Source organism: Strix uralensis, chromosome 1 (genome assembly GCF_047716275.1).
Source record: "Strix uralensis isolate ZFMK-TIS-50842 chromosome 1, bStrUra1, whole genome shotgun sequence".
In the NCBI taxonomy this organism is placed as follows: domain Eukaryota; kingdom Metazoa; phylum Chordata; class Aves; order Strigiformes; family Strigidae; genus Strix; species Strix uralensis.
The window spans coordinates 84127043-84141201 of NC_133972.1; the positions used below are offsets into that span (position 1 = coordinate 84127043).

At 38.5% G+C, this 14159-nt stretch overlaps 1 protein-coding gene across 1 annotated transcript in view; it reads right to left on the minus strand.

Annotated features, from left to right (window-relative positions):
• CDH20 (cadherin 20) overlaps positions 1-14159 on the minus strand; it is a 294400-nt gene that overhangs the window by 247610 nt on the left and 32631 nt on the right. The window lies entirely within an intron of this gene.

Consider the following 14159-nt stretch of genomic DNA (forward strand, 5'->3'; position numbering starts at 1 on the left):
TACTCAAGAAAGCATCAGTCCAGTGTAAATTAAGAGGAGCTTTATTGCTCTTATTGTTGATTAAACCACTAGTAGCTAGGATGGAAGGGATCGTGAAAAAGTTGTTGTTTAAAAAGAAAACAGTTGCACCTCTGATAAACTGCACCTCTTCAAAACACCCAAGTCCTCAGTTAACCACATCAAAGGTTGTAGAGAAAGAGAAATGGGGATAGAAGAGTAAATAGGGGGAAGGTCAGAGTTACTGGGCTATCAGGTTAAAAAGGAGCAAACAGTGGCAAGGATGAGGGGCAAAAGATGGTTAGATCAGCTGAGCATGTGTCTCTGCATGGCTCCTGAGATGCAGCTTGTTTTCTTTTGCTTTTAATAGTTAATTCAAAGGGTAACCACATGAAAATACAAAAATTTCTTCTGAGGCATAATCTCCTTTTACTAAGAACACAAATCAGACCCCTGAGTATCGAACCATTTAACAAAACATGATTTCCATGGGTTGTTTTGAGGATAGTACAGCATTTTGTCCATTTGAAATCAGATCAAGTTGCATCTTAGTTTACAAGCTGTCAGTCCAGGTCCATATTCTTTTTAATAACAATAAAAAACATGTTCAGTTTGTCTGGCTTTTACTTTTTATTTTTGTTGTGTCATAAAGACTCAATTTGGACTAGGCTTTGGATGTTTTCTTTCCCCTTAAGCGCTTCTACAGAAAAAAAATGGTTTAGATTTAACAACAACAACATGTTAATATACGCAGTTTGCCTGCTGTCCATACAATAGCATTAATGCATAGCTGCAGTGGTTCTCTAAGACACAAACTTAAAAACCAGAAACTATATAGTACCCAAGATCCTCGTCTGGTGTAAATTAGCACCCAAAGAGTATGCTGATTCATACAAATTTTCTCTTCCTCATCCTGCATGTTAGACACAGAAAGAGCATTTCAAAATAAAGGATCTGAAATTCTGCTCCTGTCTCATTTACCTGTTAGTTACTTAAGTATTGATTAAGTGTGCAGAGAAATAGACTGAAAAGTGGTAGTGATCTGTAGTATATGGGAGTATTGGAACAGAAAGTAAATCCCATAAAATTTTAATGATCTCTAATACTGGAGGTTATCACCTCTCACTCTTGGTACCTAACAATTTTGCTGATGTAGGACACCAAGGGGAAAGCATGAAGTTACACACTACTTGGTGGCCTGATGCACGGAAAAAGACTCTACAACTTGGAGAGAGTTATAAAGCAGGTATGTTTACTCCGGCACTGGGGTGCAAGGGGATTTCTCCACAAAACTTGCACACCCCCAGCATATTTTACCAAAAACTTACAGAGTGTGGATATACATATTCATTGGATTACATAATACAAACATACATATGCATGAGTAAGGCTGGGTTAGTTCAAAAGGCTGGTGTCAGCAGTTTATGTTATCTTTGCGCCTGCGCATTGCCTCCTGGTGGTCGCCTTCGGGTATCTTTTGGAGGAAGGCTCGTAGTCTTTCTCACTTTGTACTTTTCCTTGGAGCATGCGCAGATTCTCTTAGCCAGTTTCTTGAATAACAAGAGTGGTTCCCGCTGGTTTACTACCTCTATCTTATCTAAAAGCACCACTATATTAATTTTTACTGCCCATATATGGCTATCTATCCATTACAAAGACTAAACTTGCTGGAACACATCTGCTTTCCAAGGACATGTCTCTTATTTTTGCCGAACATAGTAATTCTTGGTAAGTTTCCACAGAAAACTGCTTTGTTTTGATGAACACAGTAGCCCTTGGTAAGCTTCCACAGAACAGTCAGGGCAAGCGGGATTATTAAGCAATATTCAGAAATCATTATAAGTTACTATAAGGTGCTATAAGTAAATAAGTTGCAAAGTAGGCTCTCATTTCCTTGTATCAGGCCTGGAGAGGATAAAAGCAATAGCAGAAAAGAGGAAAGCTCCTGGCAGAGGAAATTTGCATCTTAGTTAGCTTTGCTGGAGGAACGCTGTGGAAATAGCAAATGTGGAACCTTTGTCCAGCTTTTTTACCTCTAGGAAGGAGAATGGTCTAAAGAAAAGTAAAAGCAGAGGTTATGTATTTTTCTAGGGGACTCCTCTGTGCTGAGAACAAACCAATTGGGAAACGAGATTTCACTGTAAACAGCTGTTCTCAGTGTCTGCATTTCAATCACTCTCCTGTTGGGACTACAATACATTCATATGCCAGCTGCAAAAATCAACCGGTATTACAGTGTGCTTCAGTGTATTTGCAAAATGAAAACAAGTACTGCAAAATACATGCTTTAAGTTCCCTGCAGCAATCCAAATACCAGAGCACATGTACCAGAGAAGAATAGCAAGAGAACAGGATCTTGCAGTGAAAACTAGTATTAGAAAAGCAAAGAAGAGGTTCATGGCAAAGCAGCAAATTGACATTTCTCAATAACAGGGAGGATTGCCTTTGTCTCCAAAACCCAGCTGAAGTTGAGCGAAGATTAGAGAAAATTTCCCACAGTTCCACCTCTCCACCCTCCATCCCTGCCATTTATACTTGCTAAAAGGAAGTTTGCAGAAAGTTATAATGTTCTTTAAAAAATATGACTCTTAAACATCCACAAAACATCTAGCCCCAAGTACGCACAAGCATGCTGACTGCATACTTGTCTGTTTTAATGTTGTAGAAGATCAAATTTTCTAGGAAAAAGCAAACAACTTTAGCAGCAGGTGGCTGAAGCATAGCCTTCAGAAAGCTGTTAAGAACCATTTTTGTCTGGGACATAAAACATGGTTGCAAGCTATGTTATTTGCACTTATTGATTCAGTGAAAGGAGTCACCTTATGTTTAATTCAAATTGTAGTCCTGGCTTGGACAGGCTTAGAACAATTGAGTTTTACAAATCCATTTGTATAAGTGACTCTCATGGTGGTTGTTCACACTCTTCCCTATGTTGTTTTTAGATTAGTTCTGACTGACAGAGGCAAGAGTTGAAACAGAGGAGGGGGTGGGTGAGGGTGGAAGAGGGAGAGAAAGGTACTGATATGCACAGGAGAGGGCCACATACGGTGGCAGGATGTAGGGCTATGGATCAGCGGCAGATCAAGCAACCAGTATTTTTGCAGCACCATCCTTTTCAACCACCCAGCTCCGCTTAATGATACATTCAGCATCACGTGTAAAATCAGTACCCTCATTGCAGGTTGTGTTACATCTCCATAAATATTTCATTTTGCCTCTTTGGTGAAACAGTTAAAAAAGTACTTACATTCTTAGGCTTCTTTCCCCCTCCCCCCCCCCCCCTTTTTTTTTTTAAAGGAAAATCACCACAAGTCCTAGGCAGCCAGAAGAAATTACATCCCTCAGACAGAAAGCTGTTCCTTTTACAGGTTGGTGAATGCACTCATTACGTGATCACCTTTCCATCATCGGAGTGGATTGTCAGTTACCAACATCTGTCAAACATGGGCACTGATGATTCATCAGAATGGGTTAATTTCACAGGAAAAGGTCGCTCTGAGAATGCCACAACATTAATTTGCTAATGTTTTGGGTCAAGAGCCCTTGGAAACAAGAGGCCTGCTTTGTCATTACTGGAGAAACACAATTCTGTGTCAAGGTTTCAGGTGTATTTTTGTTCCAAGGAAGAAATACTTTGTAAATAAAACAAAACCACCATACATACCCATTACAGATATTTACATTGAAAAATGAATGCAAAATCCCATCCAGAGTTTGCTTCAGAAATTTGCATCAAAACATACTTTCTCCCCAGACACGTTTCCTTTGCTAAAATGAGTTGTACCTTTTCAAACTTACCACAAGACTTTGTACAGACAGAGATTTCTATGGTTGTGGTCATATTTTAGTTTCTTTTGATTAATTTTCTCACATTAATTACTTTCATCATGGAGGAAAGAGACAAGGTTGGTTATGACCAGGCAGGACCTCCGCCTCCACCCAGCTCCTTGGTAGCACATGAGTACTGTGCTGGACAGAGGATCTCTGCTCTGCCCCTGGACCAGGACAGCAGATGCTCTCCTTTTCAGGATCCTCACAAAAACTCAAGCCAAACTTCCAACTTTCTCATACATTTTCTAATACCTCCCTCACCAACATTTTAGTGGAGTAAGTGACTAAACGTATACTTTCACAACAGTATCAGCTAAAATAAACACAGTGCTATCACTTGATGTTTCACCAGCCTCCCTTGGGAATGTGATGTTGGCAGTTACATAGTAAAAAGGCAGGCTCAGCTGTTCACATAAAGACACAAAACACTTCAAATGCAAACCCAGCACAGTGTTCCAGGGTTTTAATGCTGACAAAAGAATATGGAGTCAAAGACTGGAGAAAGAGATGAAAACCATGTTGAGATTTCGCTCCACAATACAAAAACATTTGAGGTACTCTGAAAAAAAGCACTAGATAATGGCACTGGTGCATCTATGCAGCAATTACAAATCATGGTGAGCACTTCTGCTCAGCCTTTCACCCTCCACACAGGCTGGGACTGAAGCAACAATGCAAATAAAGACCAAGCATTAAACTCACATGTGGAATGAGAACTTTCATCTGCTAATTTAGTTAGATGCATGTACATATGCACAAACACACACGAGACAGCTCACAAACAGTCCCCCTCTTCCCTGCCCCTGACCTCATGTCATCACCCACCTGCTGAAAACATGCCCTGCCCATGATGGCAGAGCATGCAGAGCTCTCAATATTAACAAACAATATTTTTAAGAATCAGCCTTGGTCTCAGCGGCAGGGTTAGTACTTAGCCTTCCCTACAAGTTCTGTAAGATGTTTAATATCCTCCAGGAAAGGCGATGCTGCTATCAGTTACATAATTCACTCCAAGCGCGGCATTTCAAACTATAGACTAATGTGGTGCAAAGTCAGCTGTGGGTGGGTAGATCTCAGAACAGAGCAAAGATGTAGATATCGTCCTGAGAGGCACCACGATAAAGCATCAGGTTTTGTCATATTGTCTTTTATGAAGAACGGGTCAGAATATCAAGAGGAAGCACTGAAGAAGGTTATACATGTTACTGCCCTAGTCACACCAAACCACACCATCACAGATACACTGCTGGGCAAGGAAGAGTGACTGGTGCTGCAGACTTCCTTTGTTTTTTTTAAGACCTTTTGTAGCCCCCCTGGAAAACCATGGAAACTCAAATCTCACAAGACACCATGAGTTGCAAAGCATGCTCTGATGTGGATCCTTCACGCTGTGCTCAGCTCCTGTACCTGAAAGCTCTGTGGACTACAGGCAGATAGTCAAGGTTTTCTGAGACAGACTGCGAAATATTCCAGGCTTGATCCACTGACCAACAGATCAATAACTTGGAACCAAGCATGAAAGGTTCACCTAAAGTGTGGCCCCTGAAAAGTCTGTAAAACTCATCTTTTTGGAGACAGTCCACTGATAAAAAATGACTGGGCATCTGATCAATTCTGAATTATGAAGTGGGTAATAGTAACAGTGTTTTAATTGGGGCATTTTCACTCCTCATGTAGCTATTCTGTAAGAGGTATATTTTCTTTGTTATTAGCCATGACCTTTTTAGAGGTGTGCTACCCAGCTGATCCATATAAATTGGTACACTTGCAAATGTAGAGCTTTTGTGTCTTTTCTGCTGGAAAACTCACAGAATCAACCAACATGGAGAGAAATGCTAAAACTACATGACTACAAGTTTCAAAAGAAATTTCTGGATGTCACCGAAGAAGCCATGTCAAGAGTCACTTTTTGAAAAAGCGATCTAGACACTCTGTATCCAAATCCATATATTGTATCCAAATATACTCTGAGTCTGATTTTGCATCAGCTTGATCAAAACCAGTCAGAATTTAATAGATTAACCAGGTATAAAAGCTGAAAATACTGGAACATTGCAAGATAAAGATCATGGGTATTTTAATCCCAACCACATACTGGCAAATGTTCCACTCAAACTATGCTGCTAAATGTAAGTACTATCTAAAGGAATAAACTGTTCAGAGATAGGAACAAGACAGCAGGAAAACAATCTTTATAACTATGTACTTTACATTCTGTTATTATCTTCAGAAATCCTCCCTTCTTTCTTGAGTTGGAAGGAAAGCACATGCTGGACTAAGACACTAATTGTCTCAAAGATTATTTCAATAAAGGCGATGAAGCAAAAGTAAGATAGGAATATCTCAGCAGGACAGGTTTCAAGTTAGACTGATTTTGTTCTACAGTGGTTTGAAGGGTTTATTAAACCTGGTTTGGGTGATAGCTAACTGATAGGCCACTAGCACTGCAAAGACTGAAGGTAAAATTATCTCCCAATTTAAATGAACCCAGAGAATCTCGAAGTCCTTAGAGAAAAAAGCAGGTACAATTATAGCTTTATTTCTTTAAGAAGTCTAGTAATGCTGCTCAAAAAATTTTTGTAAAAAGTTCTGTTATACATAGCATGGTTCAGTACATATTCAAGAGTAATCCAATTTGACTAGACTTCCCTGATGGATGATCAAAGTATCATGGTGTAAACTCCATGTCCTTCTCACCATACCCCAGCCGAATGGATGCTGTACTAGGACAAGGCTCCATAATGTGCCCAGAAAAGCTGTAAAATAGACTAGTGATAGTTTAACCTGATCAGACTCCAGCTAAGATTATGATCAAAGCTAAAATTCTTATCAACTGATAAGAGTTTACTTCACTGTAGCACAAGTGGTAAAGTCAGACAGCCACTGATCAGGTGTCATGACTAGAAGGAAGAACACTGTGGCAAGTCTTTATTTGTCAAATAAAATGGTGAAAAATCAGGAAGATTTGGTTTGGACTTGTCAGCAGGTAAAAATGGAGCTCATACTGGAAGTACTGGATTGCCCAGGGAGGTGGTGGAGTCCCCATCCCTGGAGGTGTTTAAGGGTAGGGTCGACATAGCGCTGAGAGATATGGTGTAGATGGGAACTGGCAGTGTTAGGTTAATGGTTGGACTGGATGATCTTCAAGGTCCTTTCCAATCTAGTTGATTCTGTGATTCTGTGGTTCTGTGATACAGTTCAAAATTTAGCTCTAATCAAAATGTTTCCAAAATAATAACAGAAATTATACTAAAATAAATGGGCTGTAATCAAACATGAAGACCACACAGTGGAGCACTCAAATGAAGAGAAGACACTCTCCAAAGACTTTTCTCCAGTTGTACACAGGTTGGAATAAGAATGAGCTTGGAATCACATCTGTATCCAAGGGAACTGCTCATGGGTTGTTCAATTACAAGCTCTTCTCATATTCTTAAGGATGATATTTGTATAGTCTTGAAGCAATGCAACATCAGATGGTTGACAAACAATGTCATTGTTTGTCATATAACTCAAAGGTACAGAAGTGCAGTTTTTCCAAGTTAAAAAAAATTTTTAATTGCAATCCCATGTCTGCTCTGTACAATACACACACAAAAAGAGAAAATGCAGTGAGAGCACAAAAGCTTAATTTTAGAAGATGCAAAATGTAGGACTTGATTGAGTTAAATTTCTAACATTTTATCCATTCACTTGGGTGCAAGTACTGGGATACCATCTCCTCTCAGGCATCACACATCACTCAGGTATTACACACTTCTGTATGTAGAGAAATAAAAAGATCTCATAGATCTCACACAATGAGAACAATCAGCCACTGGAATAATATCCCCAGGGAAGAGTCCTGAACACTGGACACTTTTAAGATTCATCTGGACAGGGTGCTGGGCTGTCTTGTCTAGACCGTGCTTTTGCCAAGAAAGGTTGGACCAGATAATCCTTGAGATCCCTTCCAACCTGGTGTTCTATGATTCTATGATCCTGGAAGACAAGATGTGAAAAGCTGCCCATTATTCTCCATGGAGAATAACAGCCTCCTATTAGCTGCCCATGAGTTATCAAAGCAAACTAGTTTCTTCCAGTTGCTCCAAGGACAAATGAACCCCTGTTTCAGCCGTGGCCCCACTACTTGGGTAGTTTAGTGGCAAACTTAAAACTTGTGGTACTCACATATACTTACAGATCAGCCTTGTTGGTTTGTGTACTTCACAAGAGAATGGGAGAGAGAAGAGGAATCTATTGTACAATCTCAAAGATCACTTTTTAACTGCTAAAATTGGCCAAATTAAACCAACCTCTTTCCTATTCCCTTCAGTAAGAGTAATTTCTGTAAGAAATGTCAGCTTTCAAAATTCAGTAATTTCTCTCATTTAAAACACCCTCTTTTTATTACACAGTATATTTTCCTTCCCAATTTTCTCCATCTTACAAAGAAACGACTGTTTTCTGCTTAAATACTAGAAGCAAAGTATTTATGTTCAGGCAGAGCTGAAGAATGAAGTTTCAGCCAAGATGGTGCAAATTTCAGAAAAATTGCAAGTGATTGAAAAGCAGAGGCTAAGAAATTGTTGCTCAGAGCTAATGATAACAGTCACTATTGTATTGCTTTGGCAGGTCCTGCCTCAAAGAAAATCTGTATTTCCTTAGCAAGAGTTTCTATATTTGCATACTCTTCCTAGAACAGGTCAGAGCCATAGAGTCATGTCTCACATCTTTTACGAGACAGGTTTTTCCTTTCCCTTCTCTTGGTCCTTCTGCTCTGTGTGACTGCAGGCCTAAAGACAACTTCTATCATTTGCAAGCAGGTTAATCCATTTGTAAATAAGCTGTGCCCTGGGTGCAGCGTAAGGTGAGATGGTTCAGTGTGGAGCTGTCTTCAGTCCAGCAGGATGTATCAAATCACATGCAATACAGTGCTAGCAAGACTATACTATTTCCACAGTAGACTGCTTTTAAGTTATGTGGGGTATGCCAGTTACCCCACCAATCTTCTATTATTCCAGCTGGTAGAAAATTTACTGTAAAAACTGTATATTTTAAAAAGAAACAGACTATAAGTAATTTTCATGCACCATTCCATTATGGTAGATAATGAGATTTCACATTTTATTTTACTGATAATAGAATCAGGAATTTAAGTGCCCTTGTCAGAGCACACAATGAAGCTTTGTGAAAGTAGGTACAGTTTTATTACTGAAAACATAAATCAGAATACTTTTTCTCAAAAAGTTATGCCACAAACATATGACAACATGCCAGGCAAGACAATCCATTTCCTTGTGCTTAGTTTGCACTCATCTTCAGAAAAAAATTAATGGCATGTGACTGCCTGATAGCTACCAGAGCATTTCTTTCCCACACAGTAAGTATTAAAAACAGATAAACCTTAACACTGAAGCTTACAAAAACATCATGAAGCAGTTCTAGCGCTCTGCCTCTTGCTCACTCTCTTGGTAGGAAATGCAGAACCCAGGACATTTTTTCAAATGAACCCCCCATTTCCTTAATTACTTTGTAAGTGATCCTGCATAGTTCAGAGTCATCCAGCAGATGAAGGAAAAGCTGAGAGAACTGAGTTTGTTCAGCCTTAAGAAGAGAAGGCTTAGGGGACACCTTGTCACCGTGTTCCAGTATTTAAAGGAGGGGCTACAAAAAAGATGGAGATTCCCTTTTTACAAGGAGTCATGTGGAAAAGATGAGAGGTAATGGGTACAAGTTACTCCTGGGGAGATTATGATTGGACACAAGGGGAAAATTTTTCACAGTAAGAACAATCAGCCACTGGAATAATCTCTCCAGGGAAGTGGTGGATTCCCCAACATTGGACACTTTTAAGATTCATCTGGACAGGGTGCTGGGCCATCTGGTCTAGATCGTGCTTTTGCCAAGAGAGATTGGGCCAGATGATTCTTGAGGTCCCTTTCAACCTGGTATTCTATGATTCTATGATCTTGAATAGCTTTTCATGGTCCTGTTTGGGAACAATTCCTTGTCTTAAGAAGCCACCAGTCTAAAGTTAGCACTGTTCACAAAGACATAACAAAGTTTGACTTAATTTGATTTTCTCACCCTCTTACATTACACAGGGAGTGTGTAATTACATACATAAACATGGTTGTTTTTCTCAAAGTGTACATTAAAGGTTACTCTCTTCAGGGGAACTAAAGATATTTTACAGTGTAGACAACTGGGCCTTCACCAATGCTGGGCAAACAGTCTGCTGTACACTCTCAAGACTTCAAAACTCTAATAAATGAAAATAATTTTTCTCTGGAACAAGTCTTACTTTTAATTCCAGCAATAGAATTTTTCAACAGAAAAGGCAGTATTTAAAAAAAAAAATGTATAGTTTTCTACTTTTATTCAGAAACATCTATATTTTTTTAATTCAAACTAAAGAATAAGGCAAACATCTCTGGGCAGAGAAGGAGAAAAAACATGCAATTGAAAGCGATGGAAATTTTCAGTTTGCAAAATCTGAGATTTTAGATAAGAGGGAATAACATAAACCATGCATTTATGATTGAAATAATTGTGACACTCTACCTACATATTTTGCATCCAACACTCTCTTGTTGAATGTAGTGCTTAAATGTATGTCTGCAGAAATGTGTGACATGTTATGGGTCTTTATTCCTTTACCTTCCATCCTGTTCTTGCCCTCATTTAAATTTACTTTTGGCTTTAAACAAGCACACACTAGATACCAAACTTAGTATTGAAAGGAATGTTCTGCACAGAAGTGTCTATCATTCAGTCATCAACAAAAAATAACCCTTTAGCTTTGGCTAAAACTTTGTGACTTTTTGTTTCATTTTCCAGTTACTTCACTGTTCAGCTAAGCAGTCCATCAAAGTGTGTTATAAAGCCTACTGAAGCTGGAGAAATGTACCAGGTGGGGAAAGGGGGAACTACTTTCCAAAGTATAGATACTTCTTTTGTTATTCTACGTTTCTAATGATACCATTCCTAAACTGATTAGTTAATTAAAACCCCAAATATTGGAAAACTAATTTTCTATATAACTTTCTTTCAGCGATCAGACGCCTGGTCTTCCAACCTGAAAACATGGGGGGATTGTGCCAAGGGAGGATCCCTTCCAAACTATATGTGGTAGTTCACATTTCTGTGCACCCAGTCTTACCTCCTGGCTTAGGAGGAAAGTTTCAGATACTTTTATTTTTAAATCAAAAGGTCAAAAGCTAAATTTAAAACCTCCTCCAGAATCAAGGCTACAACTGTGTATTCTATTTCTTTCATTTTAAAGAAAACACATCTAAACTAACAAAACGCCTTTTCCCCTGTTAGTTACAGACCCGTTTTTAATTATTGTGCTGTAGAATGCTTGCAATTGCTCTCAGTCACCTGGAAATTTTCTAATACTAGTTCCTCTAACATTGTCCTCAGTTTTGATTTTTTTAAAATAAAAATCCTGGCATTTACATATCTAGATGCTAGACTATTTGTTCTCTAATATCTGGGAAGTTAGTCCCCAATGGCCATAAAGGCTTATAGCAATTGTTCCAATTAATATGAGAGAAATCTTTGTCCACATCTATTTTTATATGAGATAAATAATCAAGGGGAATTTAGTGCTAAAGACAAAAGAGAAGACATGATGATTCATCACAGACTTGCATAATTACTACAGTCATTTTAAATAAAAAACAAACCCCAAAATTCTCCAAACATTTTTAATGCTGAGCTGATACAGCTGTTCCAAACAAAAGAAGCATTATGCTTGCTACAGTCTCGCTTTTCTTCAAACAAACATCATGAAGAAGTCACTGTATGAGAAGTCACATATGGGATTGCATCTCACTGATGCACTGTAAGGGGAAAGACTTATTAAACAAGACAAATTCAGCTGCCAACACTAAGAATATCAAAGTATTTAAATGACAGCAGAGCTGGAGTTAAAATAGCTGAGACACAAGAGTTTAAGAGATGACCTTCTCTTGAATGGTGACATGATTTGCCAATTATCCATCAAGCTCTGTGTGGGTATTTGATACATTTATCACATATAAAATGATTCATTTTAATATAGTGGAGAACAAGGTTTTATTCATCGTGAGCTAGCCTCATTATCCCATTGTGCTTTACTATAGAGACAGCACAGCCACCTTTTAATGTTTCACATCTAATGGCCTTTAAGAGTGAAAGACGCTCACCTGTCCTAGCTAACGCTTTCATAAAAAAAGATGCTCATTTATAGCAGAGGATAAACTGCATACCAAAATGAACATATTATTACTCAGTATGACTATTACAACCATCCCAATTACATTTTCAGTTCTGGACACAACACATACCTCTAGCTTAGTGGCAAGGGACATTCCTTTTCCACAACAGGTTCTCTGGGTGATCACTAGCCTCTGAGATTTGTTTCTGCCTGCAGACTGTTTTGATTTTTCTTGCCTTAAGCAAGTAGCTGTAATGAATTGTGGTAAATGCATTGTAAATGTGTCTGTAAAGAGCTGGTGTGCGCACAGGAAATAAACTACTGCCATCACGGAGACAGACTGATCTGCTTTACACAGATGGAGCAAAAAGTGTAGAAAAGGAATGACAAGTAGGACAATCAGTGACTACTTCTGGGAAGAGGACGTGAGTTTTAGCTCCTCATTTTACAATAACATCTAAAATAACTAAGTGTCCTTAAAAAAAATGAAAGATATATGTTTGCTTCTTAAATTTCTCCAAAGAATAACTATTTATATATGACTGATAAGGAAAAAAGAGATAATTCAGACTAACAGAACTGTTGAACATTGGCTAGATAATCACTGTCTTATGCAAACTCAGTGGGGCTATAATCAATACAAACACTGAAGGGTTCTTCTGAAGGTGATGGAGGTGAGGGGAGGGAGGAGGATTCATGTTGAAAGAAAAGAAAGTACAAGAAGCATTGTTAAGATGTGAGAAGGAGGCCAAATGTCAGGAAGACATGGATGGTCTCTGGAGCTTGGAATGAGAACAAGGATGAGTACACAAAGGTAAAATGAGATTATGGGATTGTTAGAAACCAAATGAACAGTTGTAGTCTCACCCCCTTATACTCAAGGTTACACAGGTACATTCTGTGATCACAGGCAAACCCTGTCCAAGGAGCTATTGTCTCTACAGGAAAGTAAGAATTGAAGTGATGAGAAGAAAGGCCAAAAATCTCAATCAAGTGATTGAACAATAAAAACAAACCCGACATAAAACTCAGTTTGCATAACTTTGATTTCATTGCTTGTTACCAACCTCAGCTAACATTTTAGCATCCCGAGGTTTGCAGGTTGCCTTAGGAAAACTGGGAGGAAAATAGAGTATTAGAAGGACAAATGAGATGGAAAAAAGAATGTGCAAAGGGCCCAGAATACAGAATGTGTGCCTCAAAGAAGAGCAGATATTACAAAAATGTAGAAAAAGGTCAAGGTATATCTCACATTATAAATTTAAACAGTGACATAGAAGGCAGTGAAGGGAGAATTGGATGCAAGTAAAATACTGTATTGTAGAATAAAAATACCAAGTTATTTCAAGGACTTGAAGAGAAAACAAGTATCTCCTTTATTCTGAATACACTAGACAGTTTCCCCCATTCACTTTCAAATTATTAACTGTAGGGAAAATCCAACATGAGGAACTCTTGCAAAACAATGTCTAAAGGTTAGCAGGACCTGAAACACCATATGATTTTCAAGGCTGATATACTCATAAAAGTATATCTTGCTTTTAAACTGTACTAGATTCATCAGGAACTCACAGAAGGAAAAGATATGATGGACAGTAATTTCAAGAGAAGGGTCTGTGCCGCCTTCCTTGATCAATGACAGCCATAAACATACTACCAAAGATGAAGTTTGAAAATACTTAAGAGGCTGACAAGCACCTCCCAAAACTTCTGGGAACTCTGCAAGCCTCTAACTTTCTTGGACGTCTTGGAAGCTGTGAAGCAATCATGTGTTGCCTCTATCTTTGCTTCTCTGACTGTGCATCTGAAAGATATCTCTTTTGTCAGACATCACAAGGACCTTGAAACTAAATAATTCTGAATTGCATTTAAAAAAAATCTTTTATATTCAAATGCTTTCTGTAATACAGCCTGCTGATTTAATGCTGTTACATCTGTATTTGTTCACATTTTCACCTTTTTACTTCATTACATACATATAATGTGCTGAGAACACTGCTAACCAATAGCAGCCCAGAATTATGGCACCATTATTTGAGGTGATGAGCTTCAGTCCAAATTAAAATTCTGTCAGATTTTGGAATTGTCTGGCTCAGAAATTTTATCTCAAATCCCTCTCCACTTGCTATTTTATCACATTGTAGAG